Below are 19,311 nucleotides of genomic sequence, written 5' to 3'. Positions count from 1 at the left end.
ACCAAGGACTCTCCACTCAGAAATCTCCGGCCTGCTCCTCACTCCATCTCGGGATGGGGCTGTATGCAAACATTCGCTTTGATTTGTAAAATGATCCATATAATTAGGGAAAAGAGTTAAATGAAGGGACTGATTTCAGAGAGCAGGCTCTTAATGACACTAATACCTGACAAAAGGGGTCATTATGATGGGCTAATGGGCCTTGCGTGGCAGCGTTCAGCTCTCTCAGGACACAATCCAACACACTCAATTATCTGCTAATCAGGGCCATTTTGTCAGAGGTTATTGCCCTGAAGTATCAATTATAGGAACATTATTAATACTTCATGGAGAAAGCGCTTGCATGAAAGTGTTAAACCCATGGGGCGAGCACTTCACCCTTCCCCTCCCCACTAGGACCCATCATCTGCCGTCTCTTTTCACCCCCATTTAATTCCCCAACTGGGTAGTTTTCCCAGACCCCACTGGTTCTATTGGGAAGGAGCCAGGGCCATGGTGATGTTCCCAATCCTGTCACCTGTGACCGAACTGGCACTCCCAACTCTTAACGCCACCAGCTGGCAACAAGTGGCTTAACCTGAAGCCAAGGCATCACTGCCTCAAGATGAGGGAGGGAAGCTGAGGGCCGTAGGGTTGTAGGTACAAGAGGTTTGTGGTGGTGGGGGGGTGGTCTGTGTGTATGTCTTTCTCTCTCTTTGTCTCCCTCTCTCTCTCTCTCCAGTGTTGTCCTCTCAAAGAAATGGAAAACAGATACACAGGGACCCTCACTTCCGGATACAGCCTGTTCAGGACGCCATCTTTGCTGTTCCCTAGAATCCACTTCTGCTCCGTGCCGGACACAGGAATGTCTCACCACCATGAAGGCACCATCAACACAGAAACTGGAGGAATAACTCTAAAACCATGCAAAGGACTTTAGAGTCAGATCAATGAGAATTCCAATCCCATGACTAACTGGCAGTGGGATCTCAGGCAAGTCACCTAACCTCTTGGAGCTGTGGTTGTCAGATCTCCCAGGACACAGCGTAGCTTAGAATACCAGCTGGGCCACTTACTAATTGTGCAAACTTGAGAAAGTTATTCCACCTCTCTGAACCTAGTTTTTCACACATAGCATAGAAATAGTTCTGTCCATATGCTGGAGCTGTGACGAAGGTTAGATGAGAATGTGCACATAAGCACTGGTCCTGCGCCTGACGCATTCCATCCACGGGGAGCAGGATACTTACTCTGCAGTGGGGCTCTGGGGTTGAAATACTTGCTCCTAAATAAACAATGAACATAAATGCTCAATGGAAGTAAGTTCTCTCTGTTCCTGCACTCCTGAATAATTAGATAATGGCCAGGAGGGGGAGGGTTAAGCACTTTTTCCAGCTACAACAGAAAGCAGGAGTGACCCCGTGAGATCCCTCCCAGTGTTCTGGCGTCGTACAGAGGTGCCCAGCCCACTTGGGAGAAGCTGGCCTTTGGGAATGGGTGAGAATCTCCACTGTCACGGCCCAGCAAGTCTAGACCTGCCCCTCACAATCAGGCACCTAGCCAGCAGAAAGGGGATTCGGCACCGTGTGGGAATCTCCTGTAATCTGGCTTAGAGGCAGAGTTTAGACTCATGAAAGAAAAGTAAGAAGGAAGGAAGGGGGAATTTGCTTTGGCATTTAATGGTCTCTCTCATCACTGTCAACCCTACTCTGTGGTTTAGAAAAGAGAAGTAAAAACATGGCTGTGCTCATGCCTTCACCAACTGTTGTTGAGGACCTGGCATGAGTTGAGCAGTGTGATCACAGTCTGAATGGGAAAGGCCAACTCAGGAACAGATCAATTCCACTAGAGTTTGATCTATGTGCTAATATAAGCATTTATCTATGCATGTTTAAAGCTTCCTGTAACTCCTGGTTAAGCCAAAGGACTGTGAGTTATTCCATTTGGGAAGCAAAGGTCAAGAACAGGAACGTAGGGCTTTCCTGGTGGCGCAGTGGCTGGGAGTCCGCCTGCCGATCCAGGGGACACGGGTTCGTGCCCCAGTCCGGGAAGATCCCACATGCCGCGGAGCGGCTGGGCCCGTGAGCCATGGCCGCTGAGCCTGCGCGTCCGGAGCCTGTGCTCCGCAACGGGAGAGGCCACAACAGCGAGAGGCCTGCATACCGCAAAAAACAAAACAAAACAAACAAACAAAAAAAACCAAACAAACAGGAATGTATAAAAACATTCAAGTGGTGGAAGAATTGGCACAACTGGTGATCATCCTCAGCTCAACTGAGTACAGACATCGAAGAATGAATTTCGTTCATAACTGTGAGATCTGGGGTCAAGAGTGTGAATCTGAACGTAGTTTAAAATGCAGAGAAAGCCTGCCACCTCTTTCCTGGAGACCAGAAAGCAGTCGAGGCGTTTGGTTGACTCAAGGAGAATCCCGTCCAGGGGAGAGAGATGGTCAACATTAAAGTCAGTATCCTCCAGATGCGGCCGGAAAGGAGGAACAGACACTTACAGACAAAAGGTCTCCACATCGTGCTCAGGGCAGCCTGACGCAGGGCTCAATGGCGAGCAGTGCTGGTTGAAGGTCTGAAGGTGCTGAGAATCAATCCTTCCGCTCCGTGATCATGGGGTATAAATGTGCTGTTCAGTGAGCCTGGGTAATTAGCGTTTGCGGTAAGAAGTTATGGGGTTAAGTGCTACCAGGGGTTTGAGCTGGGCTGACAGAGCCTGAGCCGCAGAGTAGGGTGGTTGCCTAGCAACAACACCTGTAGCACATTAAGCAGCCAGTCAGCTTTGTCAACTTCTAGCAGGGGCTTTGTAGAGCGGAAGATGGGGGTGGAGGAAGGATAAGAGGGCACAGAAGTGGAAAGCTGGACAGTGGCTCTCAAGCTGAAAGAGGGGACAAGATTGAAGGTCCCACCAACAAGGCTTTATGTCTATTTTCCTCAAGCAGGAGGCAGGTAGGCAGCTCAGGTGGGAGTCCAGGGCAGGCTCTTGTCTCTTCCTAAGACCCTCATATGAATCACCGAGTGAGGCTGGAACCCTCTTCCTCAGCCCAAGCTCTCTCTCAAAGAAGGCATCTCAGGATTTGCTGCCTTGGGGAGGGGGTGGGAGAATGATAAGGAGGCACTTTGTGGATTGGGGAGGATTGAGAGCTCTTTCTGCTGACTCATCTTCGAGGAAGGGCCCCGGAGAACAAAAGCAAAGACCCTGAGAGGGTAAAGTCTTTCTCACTGCCTTCCTTTCTCACCTTCCCATGCATCCCTCTGGACTGCATCTCATGCACACCTGAGATCTGACTGAAAGAAAGAAAAGATTTGGGGAAGGGCAGAGACCTGAACAGTATTGTTGCCACTGTCTTCATAGAATTCACGGTCTAGCTAGCCCCTTGACTTTTCTCAGAATTCCCAAGCTGCCTCTGTGGGGGGGCGGGGGGGGGGCGTGGAAGGGCAAAGAGCCGTGTACCATATGGGAGGGGCCTATTCAAAATGTAGCCCCAGCGATCAGAAGACTTGGGGTCAACCCCACTGTGTTACGTGTAAGCGACGTAGCTGTTGGCCAATACCTGTACTGAGGCTCAATTTTCTCATCTCTAAAGTGGGTGATAATTATATCTGCACTACTTACCTTATGGGGATCAAAGAAGGCATGTTACAAACGCTATAGATCCTCCTATGTGTATAAAGTATTCGTAATACAGAGAAGACACCGATGTATCTGCTCTTTGGGACTGGCCTGAGCTATTTGCTATTTGGCCCAAAGCAAAGAGAGAAGCAGCCACGTGACTGTTGCTGGGTAACTCAGTGGCAGAAGGGCTCTGAGAGGAGGCCTAGTTAACTATTCTATTGTAGGTTCACTGGTTCAAATCCAGCCCTAGGCCAACAATTATAGTAATCATTGGGTTTGGAATTCAGAGAGTCTGACTTTCAGAAGACCTTTTGCTTATCTATTACCCACTGAGTTTTTACCGGAAGCTTATGCATGAGGTCACGAAGGAGGCTGGAGAACCTGACTCATGGCCCTAAACATGCATCCGCCCACCCTCCCCTCCGCAGATCAAGCTTCTCCTTCTAGATTATCTGAAAAGGCGGTCCAGTGACAAGGGGCACGCGTGTGTCCTCTGGGTTTGGAAATCCACATCAGCATGCCAGCCGGACCTGCCGCCGCCTGAGCGTCCCCCTCCTAACTTGATCCTCCCTTCACGTCTGAAAAAACAGGAAAGTCTCCCTTTCCACACATCACTTAAGATAGATCCTCCCCAACTCTTTAAGTCACACCACATCTGATGAGGAAAAAGGAGAATCTATGCAGAAAGCAGCAGAGAGAAGGCCCACCCAGGCTAACGTAGCTAGCTACTCACCGGCCCGGAGGGCACCAGACCTCTGTGGGGTTTTGTGGGCTCTCTGCCTGGGTGGCCCTGGGGTCTGCAGTTGTCCTGCCACCCCCAGGGTGACAGACAGTGTGACTGTGTGTGAGCTGCTCACTCCATGGCTTCTCCGATCCCCATGTTGTGCTGTTATTTTCATGCTCTGGGTTATATTTAACTCAAGTCATAATATTTGGGGTGTGGGGGGGGGCGGGTTGGAAGCCTGCTGTTTCACCAAGAAAGGCATTTGAATATTCTCAGTTCCAGAGAATTCCAAGGGCTCCGGGAAGAGAGTGAGACGGTTGCCCCAGATTTGTCTGACACATTGCGGTCACGTGGACTCCATTAGCGGATGACTGAGGCGGTGAGCAGGCAGCCTAAAGGAATGTTGTAGACACGATGAAGAGGAGCTAGGGAGTGATATCATCAGGAGGCTGATGCCTCTGGGGGTCCCAGGGCACTCGCCCCACACATCCCCAAAGGGAGGGAATCTCTAATTGGCAATATGGCCTGCCTTGTTACCTCCCCACCTCTTACGGCTGGCAGCTTTGACGTCTGACGCAGAGGCAGAACTCGAGTCCCATGTGATGTGAGAGGCACATGCAGCTCATCCCCTCCAGAAGCTTTCATTCCCGATGCCTCTGATAAGAAAAGAAAGCATCCAAAGGGAGCCCATCCTCATCCCGGGAGTCAGTGTTTCCCCCAAAGAAGCCCCGGCAAGGTTAGCACGGGGCAAAATCCAGGGCTGTCCGAAAAAATGTGGAAACACACATAGTTCTATTTTGTTCCTTACAGGATAAAGATATCCTTGAGGACACAGATGCACCTGTTTCCAGCTTGTGTGGACACTCTGTACGTACTTTTAAATTCTGAATCTCTATTTTCCAAAAGTTCTTTCTATGTTACATTATACAACACATTTCTCTGAGAGACTCCAACTTTTTTTTCTTTTCTTTTCTTTTCTTTTTGGCATCACTTCCCTGAGCCGGGAAGGGCAGTTCAGGCACAATCCCAAATGCACGGAGGTGGCGTCTCTGAGTAGATGGAGAGTGAGGACAGGCAGGCTCGCCGCGTGTTTCTCATTATGGTGTCGAGACACAGGCAGGTCTCAAAGCTGCAGGAGAGGAAAGGTGTCATGTCCCAGGGCACCAAACACTTTCTAGTCTGAGCAGACACCAATCCCCTCACCAGTGAGGGCAGCTGGCAGGAGACCCACAGAGTATTCCAGGAGGACAGGTCCTACTCACGCCTGTGAGTGGAGGGGTCCAGAAGTCAGTGACTCAGAGGGCGGAAATTAAGGAGGCCCTTGCAGTCAGAGGCTATCTTGGTCCCCAGCCGTGGAGAACACCATCTCATCTCCAGTTGGAACTAAAGCACTAAAACCAGCCTTTGCTTCACATTCATGGAAACTGACATATGGTATAATTTTTTTTTAAATCTTCCAAGTTCCCTAGGCAGCTCTGACGTGAATATTAATACTAACATAATTTCATGATGATTAGAGAACACAATTAGGGGCTATTAATAATGACACAAATAATGACATTTAAGGCCTCATTTTTAATTTGAGTAATATTCTGTCTGGTGGTATTTAAACAGTCCTGTCTGGCACAATTAGGGCAGTGCTAGGGTGCAGTCACTGCTCACAGAATCTGTCAGACCCCCCTCCCCCACTCATCTGCATGGCAGAGGAGATAGATGGGGAACGTTGCCCCAGACCTGAGATGCTCTAGCCGAGGCCCCTTGGCCAGAGGGCCTTGTGAGCAGATTGCAACAGAAGAGTCCAGCTCGAGGAAGATGGCTGGTGGCTGCATTGGAGTCCACTGAGAAGCTGGTTGCTTCCATCCTTAGGTATCACTCTCCTCCTCAGAGTTGGAGGGACGGTGCAGGTTTCAATGTTCCCATATCAATCATACTTGAGCTGCAGAATGTAGCTCCCATTCCATCCCAGAAAGAAGCCTCTCCAACCCTTTTTCCATCACATTATCCTACTCCTATCATAGCGTCTGGTACATTCGATTCTAATTATCTGTTTACTCATCCACCTCCCCAGCAGACTGCTCACTTGTCGAAGGGCTGGGCTGTCTATTTGCCTTTAAACCCTCAGTTCCCAGGCACATAGTAGGCTCTCAGTGTTTGTTGAATGACTTAATGACCAAATGACAGTGTTCTACCTTCCATCCACGGGGTGCATGTTGGAAGCTGAAATCCCATCACAGCATTATACCTGCAGGAGCGCTAAACTGCATCTTTGGGGGCATTTCTGACCAACAGCAAACATGTGGAAGATGACTGGACTGGTCGAGGGGGTACAGAGAGAGGAAATGTCCGTGAAGTACAAAACTTCAGGGGCTCAATGGGTAGAAGCCAGGGATGGTTAGGACTTAACCCAAAGACCTTGACCTTGGTTAAATGGCATTAACCCATTGGGGAAAGCATACTCTAGTTTCATAATATATTTTGGTGTTGTAGACCCAATTCTGTCTGAAGAGGATTGATAGATAAGCCTGGACTAGAAACTAGGTTTTCTCTCAATCCAGGATTCTATAGCAGAAAGAAGGAACCAAACCAACAAACTCCCTGATAAGTGAGGACCTTAGATGAATAAGTAGGAAGAAGAGCAGGCCAAGAGGAGGAGAGGAAGGAGGGGGGAGTTGAAAGAGGTGAGGACGCGGGGAGGAAGGAAAGAATATTGGTGAGCATTTACTCTGGGCAGGCATTTCAGGCACTTTACACCATCTTTTCTGATCCCCACAATAATCCTATGAGATATATATTATTATTCTTTTCACTTCACAGATGGTGGAACTGTAGTTTAAAGAAGTTAAATTAACGCTCCAGGTCCCACAGCGGTACGTAGCTGATCCCGGCTTCAAACCCATGTCTGTTCTACTGCAGAGCCCAGATTGTCACCACCCACTGAACTGGGATAGGTGACCGAGGAGGAGGACATGTAGGATGGCTGATGCCTCACAAGAGGGACAGGACAGCCCCTTGATGCCCCTCCCACCTAAGGATCCTGCGGGGTCTGCAGGGGGACCAATGGAAATCCTCTGGCCAAGAGCCAGAGCAGGCATCCCTGGAGCAAATGAGGGCAGGACACTAGACTCCTGGATCCGGTGGCCCTGGACCTGTCCGAGGACACAGCTGGCAGGGAGCCGGCTCCAGTGCAGGCCGACGGTGCTTTGGCCGAGGCCAGCGAGGCTGCAGAGGCCGGGGCAGGATCTGCAAACAGCAGGGGAAGTTAAGTGGAACCTTTCTGGGTAATTGACTCTGCCTGCCCACAGGACCCCCTGTCAGGCCCAGGCAGGCCCGGGCCTGACACACTGCAACCTGTCTGGCGTCTGTTCTGTGGGGCAGGGCGCCTGGTTGACAGCAGCCTGGTAATTTCATTATAAGACTCTCCCTTCCGTTGCAAGCCTCCTTTTGTCTGAATCCCTGATGCCCACAGGCATGATGGGATTGAATGGAGGATGGAGGACTGGGGATGGGGGTGTCCAGGCTGAGCCCCCATACTCACCAGAGGCCCTCCAGCCTCCCTCAGCATCCCTTCCAGCTGGTGAGCTGGTACCCACACCTCTCCCAATGCCACGTGCACACTATCAGACAGGCGTGGGGAATTCAGAAGGGCACTGGGTCCCCATCAAGGGATTCTTGTAGCAGCAGGAAGCCCTTGAAAGCCTCCAAAGCTGGTCACTCACCAATTTTCTCCTCCTAGGGCAGAATACTTATTTCCTGCTGCTACTTACCACCATCCCCCAAATCCTTCCCTCCCCCTCCTGATCCGCACAGCCTGGGCCTTCTGCTCACCCATCCCTCACACCCAGGCTTCCCAAAGCAACAGCAGGAGATGTGATCTGCTTTGACAGGGACCCAGTGTCCCTGTGCCCTGACCATTTGGGGAAGCAGCTGCAGAGGGCATGTGGGGCACTCCGGAAGGGCTCAGAGGAGACGGGAGCACAGGAATCAAAGGTAGCGTGAGGACAGAGCTTCCCAGGACCCAGGTGGGGGGACAAAGAAGCAGAGCAGCCATGTAGTAACAAGCCAGGGGCAGGGCTAGACCGAACCCCCAACCCCAGCTCCTCTTTTGGCTCTGGGGTTGCTTCTCACTCTAGTTTCACATGGATTTAAACCAACCTTCTCGTCTTCCCCTACTCACCTGCAGCTTCTCCCAGTGCCGAGGTCTAGGACTGACACTGCCATTCTCCCAGCTGCGAGTGACCTCAGGGGGCTCCTGAGTGCACCTCCACAGCCAATCAGAAGCAGAGTAACACTGATTCCCCCTCCTGGTGTTTCACTACATTCCATGGGTACCAGTCAAGGTGAAGCCTTTAGACCCTGTTGCCCAGACTGTTACAACTGCCTCCTAGCTAACATCTGGGCCTTCTATCTCTCCCCACGTCACCCCCTGCTATATATACCATTATCAGAATTAAATTCCTGAAGGATAAAAGCTATATCCAACATTTACGAAGACCGTACTGTGTGTCAGGCATGATTCTAAGCACTCCACAGACATTACTCATTTGATCCTTACAACGGCTCCATGGGGTAAGTACTGTTTATCATTCCCATTTTACAGATGAAAGAACTGAGGCACAGAGAGATTAAATAATCTGCCCAAAGTTGCACAGCGAGGCAGCGACAGGGCCAGGAAGCAAAATCTCCACTCTTTCTCCTATGAGTAGCAATGCTTACATTCAGACTCCCTCTTTCTTCAAAAATGTTTAGGGTTTTCTCACTCTCTACCCCACCCCAAATCCACCTCAGTAGCTTCCACACCTTCAAAACCCTGTCCTAACCTGGCTTCCCAGTCTCATTCTCAACCCCGGCTTTCCAGCCTGAGCTGCTACGTTTTCTTCCCCCAGAGCTACTAAGCCTGGGAAACTTTGCCCTCGGTGTGCCTTCTATCGTCCCATTTCTGCCGGCCCAAATCCCTCCCTTCTCATCCCCGAGCCCAGCCAAGTCAGTCTTTGCCCTTTTTGAACTCTTCTTAGGAAAGCAGATTGTTACAGTGGCAAGAGAATTGGCCTGGGACATACTGTGTTAAAATACTTATTCTTAAATACCTATTCTAAAATACTTATTCATGGCTCTGGCACCTTGAGAAAGCAAATTCGCCTGTCTGAAAATCAGTTTCCTTGTCTATAAAAAGGGGGTGATGATAACAGTACTTATTTTCCAGAGTTGCTGTAACGATTAAGAGATGTGATTTGGGGAAATGACTACAGGGCTCCTAATGGGTCCTCAGTCAAGGTTAACATCCCCACCCGGCCCCACCCCCCAGCTTCCTGCCCTCACAGCATTCACCATGTCTCCCTGGCATTTTAGCTGTTCAAGTCCTCAGGAAACTGTAAGTTACTTAAGGGCAGGGGCGACCCATCAGCCTCTGAATTCCCCTGTACAACTTGCCAAGTTCCAGACATTGCCGGGGCTCCATCAATGAACGAATAAGTGTACGACTCCATCTAAATGCTTGACCAGGGCCAATTCAAACGTGAGAGAGAGGATCCACCTACCAAAGAAGCTAGATCCAGACAATCTCTGAGTCCCCTTCAACCCTGAGAGTCCATAACTGGAACAATCTCCTTCCTAGACAGAACTTGTGCAAAACACAGAATTCTCTCCCTATCTCACTAACGACATCAGTGTGAGGTCACATTGACTCTTCAAATCCGTTTCAAGCCCACTCATTTTTCTCCTCCAAATTCTTTTTTCCAGGGGTCTGGCATTTCCAGTCCATACTAGGAGGCTGAGGTTCTCCGGCGGCCCCAAAGCACGGCGGCCCCTGGCGGAAAAGTCAAACCAGCAAATAGAAATGTCACTCAATCATTTCCCCTTGCTTTCCTCTCATTGGCCTTCTCTACCGCATATAATGAGAACTGTTTTTTGCCCAAATATTGTTTGAATTTCAAATACACAATTTCCCCGGGGTGACCAGATGAAAAGAGAACTCGGGTTTGCAGCGTAAGACCTCTATGAGGAAGCTGCCTTGAATGAACACCAAAACGAAATTTTTATTGAGTTCCTTGAAATGATAGAAGCACATCAAGGCAACCGGGCTCCCTTCGCACTGTGGTGTGCTAAAATTATTTTAAATGAACACCACAGAAGCACCCCTCAAGGGGTGAGGGAAGAAGGAAAAGATTTTAAACGCAGTGGGCAGAATGATATATCCGTTCATTGTGTCTACCCCATCCCTACCAGAACCCCAGCATGTGCCTTCCTACGTGCCTCTCTGTACAGGCATTGACTGTCCACAGCTGGGGTTCTTAATCAGAGTGGGGAGGAGAGTCTAAGGGGCCCTAGGGCAATGGTTCTCAATCTTGGCTGCATTAGAATCTCCTGGAGTGTTTTAGAAAAAATACTGATGTCCAGATCCCACCCTGGACTGTTTCAATCAGAGTCCATGTGTGTAAGGCCTAGACCTCAGAATTTTATCAGAGCTCCCAGCTTATTCAAATGTGCAGCCAGGATGGGATGTATACATAGATTCAGAGGGTGTAACGCCCCCAGAAATGGCAGCTAAACTTTTGTATACATCAGAATATGTGTGTTTCTGGGGTGAGGGGTCATAACTTTCAGACAATTCTTTAAAATATCTGCAACTCCAAACGGGTTTTAAAAATAGACCTATTTGGGGGCTTCCCTGGTGGCGCAGTGGTTGAGAGTCCACCTGCCGATGCAGGGGACACGGGTTCGTGCCCCGGTCCGGGAAGATCCCACATGCCATGGAGCGGCTGGGCCCGTGAGCCATGGCCGCTGCGCCTGCGCGTCCGGAGCCTGTGCTCCGCAACGGGAGAGGCCACAACAGTGAGAGGCCCGCATACTGAAAAAAAAAAGACCTATTTTTAGGTCTACAGCTTGTGTCTTGGGTTCCTTCCAGCTGGAAAATGATATGAACCTAAGACGTTGTTGAGGGTTAAGTGCTAATCAGCAAACAAAAGTTCTCTGGTTCCTCGAGGGGGTGAGTTTGTTGATCAAGATCCCACAGGGCAAGAAGCTGTCAGTGAGGGGCCCAGGGACACTGACGGGGGTGTGGGGGGAAGATCCACTGAAAAACAGAGGGGAGCATTCTTGCAGGCAAAAACTGGGCACTGGGCACTCGGTGTAATTTACTATTTCGGCAGCCCTGCCTGTGGCTCAGCTGACAGCTGTGCCCAGCTTGGCCTCGGAATCTGGACATCCGAAGCCAAGACCATAGAGAGGGTCGAATGCCCAGGATCTCTTATTTTGGGAGCTCCAATATCTCTGGCTGACCAGTGCACTCCATAAAACTGTCCTGAGAGCCAGCTGGTAAGTGTGTGTTGGGGGCTGGAGAGAGGCAGATGGGGGTGGAGCCCCTGAACAGCATCCCCAAGACCAAAGAGGTCCCTTGGAGCCTACAGTACCATCAGAGCATGATTTCAGTAAATCCGGGAAGGGGGCAGGGGGAAGGCTGTGCAGGGAGGGAGGGCGCTGGGCTCATCAACACCCCAGAAGCCCTCCATTAAGCCCTGGAGGCCGTCCTGTCACCAACACCACTCACCCGCCCTCCTCCTGTCCCGCCCCCACCCCCATCCCCCAGGGCCTGGCGGGACCTCAGAATTTGGGCTCTGCCAGGGTACAGCCAGGCCTGCCTGCAGCTCTGCCACTGGCAAAAGGAAAAAGGGCCAGGCTCAGGGGCTTCCCAGCTCCAAGTCAGCTGCCTAAGTGCTCAGCCCTGCTCATGAAAGGGCCCCCTCTTCCTCTCTTCTCAGCCCTGTGCTCTAATTTATCCTCCCCTTTGATAACCAACTCCAAACACATTCAGTCAAGGCCGGGCCATCAGCGCACAAAGGCCTGTGCTCTCCCAGCTGAATGCGACACTTCACTCTTGGGGGGATTTCTATAGAAGGCAAAATCCACCAAACAAGCTATTACACTTAAATCAGACAATGCCCGAGGTGAGGAGACCAGCGTTAATGACTCAGCTAGCAGCGGGCTTCTCTATTTGGAAGCTCTACCCCAGCATGGGAGAGCAACCCGCTGCCCTTCCCAGCCTCACGGCCAGATGCCTCTCCTGCTGCCGGACTAGAAAGTTGACCCTCTGTGTCCGCTGGTTCTCTGAATCCTGAGGGTTGATTTTCCCCAGGCCTGCATAGACTGACTCTTGATTCCCTTTCTGCCTAGGAAAAAGAACCGAGAAATGAAGTCTGTCTGCCCCCTTCTCTAGCCTTCATTCTGAAGATGAGGAAACCATGGGAATTGTTGAAAGTCACACGGGCAGCCAGAGGCAGAGCCAGGATTAGAATCCCTCGTTCTCACCTCATTCAATTCATGCAAGAACTAATATCAATTAGGTGATGCACAGAACGCACTTTGCATAGTTTCCGGCAGAGGAAAACACTCAATAAATACCGGTTGTTTTTTGTTGTAGTGGTAGCAGCATTTTTATGTGCCATTCAACTACTCAGGCAGCACTTCTCACGAGCCAGACAGTCTTCGGGGTGAACATGACACAGCGCTGCCCTCCTGGAGCTTACATTCTAATAGAAGATTTGAACTGGTCAACGGACAGTTGCGATACAGAGTGGTAAAAGATAGCACAGGGGAAGTAAAGGATGCCTCAGGAGCCCACAGGAAGCGCACCTAATCCAGACTGTGGGGCTTGGTGAAGAGAATCTGGTGTTTTAGCTGAGACTGAAGGAGGAGTTGGATCTAGCCAGGTGAAGGGGGGTAGGAAGGAAGGGGACAGGTTGGGGAAGATAGAGATTTCTAGGAGGAGGGTATAATTGAATGTGCAAAGGCAAAGGAGGTATGTAAAGGTGAATGAGGGTAAGATGCAACGGGATAACTGGGTTTGATGGGGTGAAGACAGGGTCGTGTAGGGTGGAAGGTCAATGGTTGTGAGATGTGAGGCTGGAGAAACAGGCGCAAGTCATCTCATGAATCACATGATAAGCCCTAGAAAGGAACCTGGGCTGTATTCAGAGGAGTAAGGGGATGACGGGATCCACGGGCATGGTAGAGATCTCAGGATGTATTGGGGGAAATGGGCTGCGGGGGAGCAGGGCAGGGAGAACACTTAGCAGGTCAAGTCCCAGTTTAGCACTTGTTCCAAATTCCATTTCAACCCATTACGTGGTTCTAATCTTGAGTCACCAAAGAAGGCTCACCATTAACAAGACTCACGGAAGGGGGAGTAAGCTTAAAGTAGAGAGCTGTGGCCCCAGGGACAGAGAAATCGAAAGACAGGTTTCACTGGCCACTTGGCCCATTACCCAAAGCCTGGAGCGCTATATAGTGAGAGCAAGTTCTTCCCCACCAAACAGATATGTGACCTTGGGCCACCTCCATTTCCCCATCTGTACAATGAGGATATTTACTAAGTGAGTGGTACGCTGCCTTGCAGTTCTCCCATTCTGTTGTTCTATTACTTGAAATATATATCATATATTTTTTTTCTAAGAAGCGTTGCTTTGCATTTTAATGTTTATAAAAACAAGACAAAATGGTTTGCATATTATAATAGAGGAAACACAGCTCATCAAAATCAAGCACGCTGCATAACCGTCCGACATTTCCTCTTCTGGGTCCACGAGAGGCCCAGATTTGACACGGACCAGGAAAAGCTGGTCGGGACCTACGGTCCTGAGTTGTCCCAGCTTCTCCTTGCAGCCTGTGAAACCCTCTTTCCCAGGCCCATTGCCCTGAGGACTGAGGTTCTACAGAAGGCCACAGCACTCTCTCGTCCAATAGCTCTGGCAGCTGCTAAGGTAGAGACCAAAGCTCCAAGGATTCTGGGCAGGTAAACAAAACAACAAATTGAGGCTGGGGTGAGAAAAGAAAAAAACACATTAGAGCTGTTTTTGGCTGGAAAGTTGCTTTCCATCCCGTAGCTTTAGGACGCAAGCAGCATAGTGTCCAGAGGCACACAGCTGTATAGAACAATTCAAAAATTGCCTTGTTGGACTACAACGTGCCAATTTTTCCAATCTAGAGCCATTTTCACTATTACAGTCTGTGCCGTCTAAGCCGGGAGAATTTTCTTCTGGGAGGGAAAATTGATTCCGAGGTTACCATTTACCCCCATTAGCACAGCACGCCCCATTCCAAAACTACTCTTGGGAACCAAGGGGGCCAGAGGAAGCTCTAGAGGCCCCTGGCGAGGTTGGTGCCCAACATCCCGGGTGCTAACAGCCAAAGTCCATTAGCCCCATGTCTCAGGGGGGCAAGAGAGTGAGTGAGGCGGAGAGAGGCGGGTGAGAGGAGTACAGAGGAATCTGGGAACGCGTTTTTCCAGGAATTCCTGGGCTTCGGAAGTTTGCTGGTACAGCTCACTGCATCTGGGTGGATTGGGAACTTCCATGAGCTGCACAGCAGGAACCTAAGCTAAACTCTGCAGAGACCCTCTTTATTTTGACCTGTAGCTCTCACCTGTGACTGCCCTCTCTAAAGGGGGCCAGAGCCCGGCAGAGCAGTGTTCTCCAGGAGCTGGTTTGGAGGTGCCCATCCCATTCACATTCCTTGTACCCAGCTGCTCAGGGCCCAGGTCTTTGCCAGATAACACAGCTATAAGGCAACTGGCTTTGCCTGCCCAGGTGCTCTATATGGAAAATCACTCCAAGCCATTCTAAGCACAGTCAAGAGCCAGCAGCCTTGATCATGGGGTGTCCTGTGACCTCCATCTTCCCAAACATAGAGCAAAGACCCATCAGCCCAGCAGAGATGGCAGTGGTGACAGCGGCTGCTACAAAACAAGTACAGAAAGACAACTGTGGGAACAAAAGGGAACAGCAGGCAACGGAGGAAGGCAGCACATCCACTGACCTCCCAAGCGTTATTTTTTGCATGCCTGTGACAGAGCAGTCGGCACTGGTCTTGGATCCAGCAAGCCGGACTCTGAATTCTGGCTCTGCCACTTGACCTTGAATAAGTTACTTAATCTCTCCCAGCCTCTGTTTCTTCTCCCTTAGCCTGGAAGTAAAAATAACCACCTGGCAAAGTTGAAGTCAACATTAAATAAGATAATATAGCAAAGGAGTGATTATATACTAGTTTGCTCAGCAAATATATATGTATGTGTGTATATAAACAACTAAGGAAGCCCACCATCCACTCAAAAATGTCTCTTTATTGTCTATAGAACGACATAGTCTCATTCTTCTTGCCAGAGTTTGCTTCAGTGTCTGAGATTGTGGCTATGTGGATGACCCGCTCCGAACTGGTCAGAGAGCTTAGAAAGGAGGCCCCCTTAGTGCTGGGGGCTCTGGAGAGAGGAAAGCGCTCCAATACAGCTTGTCTTCCTTCCGTAAACATTTAGAGCATCTGCTACATGCTGGGTCCTGTACTAGGCACTGGGGCTCCCCAGTGAGCCGTATTTGGTCCAGTTCCAGCCCCCTAGGTGCCAGGGAAGCCAAGGCACCAGACCCGTAAATAGAGCTCATTACAACCCTACACGGTGAGGGCAGGGCAGGCTCACTGAGAGGGGGTCATGGGACCGAAGGCGCGAGGAGGGCCTCCCAGGGGTGGGTCCGGGCACAGCGGCTGCTTCCGTCCCTGCAGAAACTGGGAAGTTGACCTCTCTTAGTCATCGGGTGATTTGTGTGGGAGGGGAGGGGAGCGCACGCGCAGGGCTAAGTGCTGACGGGACGTCCCTGTCAACACAATGTTCCGCCTGGCCGGGCCTTCATATATAAAGATATTTAATGAATTAGTTAATTAATGAGAGGAGTTTGATTGATAGATCATATGGCGTTCGCAGCAGGGTGAGTCTGACCCTCAATATCGCCGCCTCGGCTGCAATCCGTCCCCCTCACTGGTCGGGAGAGCGCGGTGGCTCCGGCAATTTGCATGCATTTAATGTAGCTCTTTAATAGGATGTAATGTTAGCGAAAGCCAAAAGCGCAGCAGCTGTAACTTAAAAGACAGCCCCATTACTGCAAGCCTTATAATTAGGGTAAGAGGGAGACTCGGTCTGCCATATGTTAAACTCTTTTGAGGTTAATAGCTCTGTAAGATTTTTGCAATTTAAAAAAATTACACTTGAAGGATGATGACAAGGCTCATCAATGAGGAGCTTCTCCACCGGAGGGAAGGGACAGAAGGAGCCCATGTCCCCCAAGGCCCTCTTTCCCGGGGACGTGGCCAAGTGGCCCCTCTCGCGCCACAAGTCCCTCCTGTCCCCACCTGCTTCCCGCACCCCGGCCCCATTAGCGCCTGGCCGCGGCTCAGCTTCGCGGAATCAGAGCTCGCCCACCTGGCTCGGCGCAGTCCCCGCAGTCCCCGCATCCTCCAGTCCCCGCATCCTCCGAGGGAAGGAGGGAGGGCGCCAGTCGATCGGTGCGCACCGTGCCGGGAGCAGCAAGGCGCGTGCTTACCTTGCAAAGTCCCGGGCAACTCCAGAGCAATTACGGGTCCCCGCAGGTTCCCGGGCGCTGTTTGCACATTCCCGGCCTGAATCAGAGAACACGCAGCAGGCGCTGCCCCGGAGTGGGGAGAGGAATTCGCTGGGAATTTGCTTGGTAATTACCGGGCACAAGGCCCTGGGGGTGTTTGCCATCTCTGTGCCACAGCCCACGCGGCAGGGTTGGGGATGGGGTGAGGGGCGAGTGTGATGCGGAGCCCTAGCTTGGGCCCGATGGACCGTGGAGCGCTGGCCCCTGCACTCCGACCGCGATGTGGAACAGGAGGGCCTCCCTCCACTCACCAAGCCCTTGTGAGCCCGGCTGCACCCTCCCAGGCTCTGGTGTCTTTCCCGAGGGCCCCTTCCTAGCGACCCAGAGGCCCTGGGTGGCGGTGGGGGGCAGTCAGCGGGAGTCCGTCTCTGGAGACTGGAGTGGCCTCCTCCCGCGGTCCAGTCCCACAGCCTGAGCCCGGCGGGGAGCCCGGGAGGGGCAGCCCGCCAGGCACATCCTCTTCCTCAGGAGTTCTGCCGCCGGCATCTTTCCCCTCCCCCTAGCTGCCACGCGGAGTGCGTGGGAGTCGGACCAAATTCCTGATGACAGACATTCCAGACAAAACAAGGGGAAAAAAAAGAAAACCCTTTTATTTTATTATTATTTTTTTAAGGGGACTCTTGTTAAAAGGAAATTACGGGAGCGATCAAATTACTGCTAATCGCACAATCACCTGATTATCTCTGGTACCAAAAATACACGCGATCCTTTTCCCCTCCCAGCCACTCAAAGAATTCTCAGGGACATCTCTTGGGGAAGGACACAGCTCTCTCTGGCCAAAACACCAAAGAATATGAGGAAAGGGGGCTCGTGGGTGAGGGTAGCAAAAGGAAGATTCAGAGGCCAGGGTAGATCTCCAGAGAGGAGAAGGAAAGGTTTAGGACAGGATTAGGGAAGAGATGGAGTAGAGGAGAGAGGTGGCCGCAGAGAGCAAGAATGCATCTTCCGGGGAGTTATATGTCAGAGCTCACAGGGCTCCCAAGAGGTGAGACCCATGGAGGTTAGGTCACTTGCCCAAGGTCTTTGGAGCTCGCTGCCTGCGTGTAGGCTGCCTGAGTGTGGGCCGGTGTTGGGTGGGGCCTGGGGGAAGCTGTTGAAACCCTCTAAACCCTCATTGCATTTGGGGGCAGAGGTTATGGTGGGCTTCTGCAACCCAGGTACAAAAACCTTTGTTCATATTACAAATCTTGATTTGAAATGCTGCTTATTGGGAGCTACTAAAAATGAGCACAACAGGAATAGCTAAATTTTGTTAGTGCTGGTTTATAAAGCATTTTCCCATCTGCTTTCTCACATAATTCTCTCACCTACCCGTTCCATCGGAATCCCCATTTTCGAACGAGCTAACAGAGACTCAGATGATGTGAAGAACTCCTCAGAGGTCATTGGAACACGTAAAACTCCAGGCCCGGCATCTTTGCCCTGTGTCTCAGAGCCCGTCTTGGAGAGATGAGCCAAGGCTTAAGGGATTTCTCTGTGTGGGTCTGAGGCCGTGTAAATAAGGTGCTGAAGTTAGGTTTTATTGTCTTCTTTACATTCATTATTTTTTTAAGTCAATGGCCCGGGCAGTCTCTCCGCTTGGATGTGGCTCAGTCATCTGGAGCTATTTTTTTTTTTCCCACGGGAAGGGACTTCAGTTGACACGCCAGCCTGAAATGTCACTTTCGGGTCACCAACGATGCCTCAGCTCCTTGACGGGAAAAGGCACGGATAGATCCTGGTTGAAGAGCCCACTTCCTGTTCTCCCCCACCCATTTTGCCAGCCAATCAGGATGAAGAGAGAGACCTTTCCCCCAGTTCCCCATCCTCTCTGCTGCCACAAACTGGGGAGCAGGAGGCTTAGAGGATGCAGCCCCAAGGACCCTGTCAGTGCCATGCAGACACGAGGGCCACTGCACCTTCCCGGAGACTCTTTGGCAGTCAAGACCCCTCCTCCATAGGCACCACATCCCCACCACTCGTTTCTCCTCGGAGCAGCCATGGCAGATTCAGAATTACCGTCTACAGATCAGTAACAGGCCAATGACGGGCGCCTTGCCTGCAGCCAGCGGGACCTCCCTCTGGAGGAGCAATGGGGGTGCATGCAGGAACATAGGTTCCCTTCATTAGGGCAGCTGGCCTCCAAGTGAGACCAGAGCAAGGCTGAAGACTCTCAGGACTGGGGGCTGGGAGGCATCTTCCCAGGAAGGGCTTTGAACTCAGGAGAAGTGAGGAAGATGTGGAGGTGAATTGGCCTACGAGGGTCTCTCAGGGGAAGAGGCTGACCCCAGGCCTGTCCACCCATCCAGCCAGCTCCCAACATCCTGTCCCCCTACACACAGCCCACTTGAGAGAAGTTAATAAAAAGTAAACAAGCCGATTCTTCCCATCAACTACCCCTGGGCAGAAGGTCCCACGGCCGAAGGGGTCAGTGGGCGGTCAAGCAGGCTATCTGAGGCCAGAGCAGGCAAAGGGCTTGAGCTGAGGGCTATTTCCCAATAAAGCCCTGCTTGACAAAGTCCCCAGGCTCTAGAGAGGCCCCTTCCCCTAAAACCAAGCCCTCCATCTATT

General features: G+C 51.2%; 1 long non-coding RNA gene across 7 annotated transcripts in view; it reads right to left on the bottom strand.

Annotated features, from left to right (window-relative positions):
* LOC132597717 (uncharacterized) overlaps positions 1-17,000 on the bottom strand; it is a 41,931-nt gene extending 24,931 nt beyond the window's left edge. For all 7 annotated transcript variants that reach the window (XR_009564968.1, XR_009564970.1, XR_009564972.1 and 4 more), the window contains exon 1: positions 16,684-17,000. This is a non-coding gene — a long non-coding RNA (uncharacterized lncRNA). The remainder of the gene's footprint in view (positions 1-16,683) is intronic.
* Positions 17,001-19,311: the final 2,311 nt, after the last annotated feature.

This window comes from Globicephala melas, chromosome 8 (genome assembly GCF_963455315.2).
Source record: "Globicephala melas chromosome 8, mGloMel1.2, whole genome shotgun sequence".
In the NCBI taxonomy this organism is placed as follows: Eukaryota; Metazoa; Chordata; class Mammalia; order Artiodactyla; family Delphinidae; genus Globicephala; species Globicephala melas.
The sequence above is the reverse complement of the archived record's forward strand: the minus strand, read 5'-3'. Positions and strand labels throughout refer to the sequence as shown.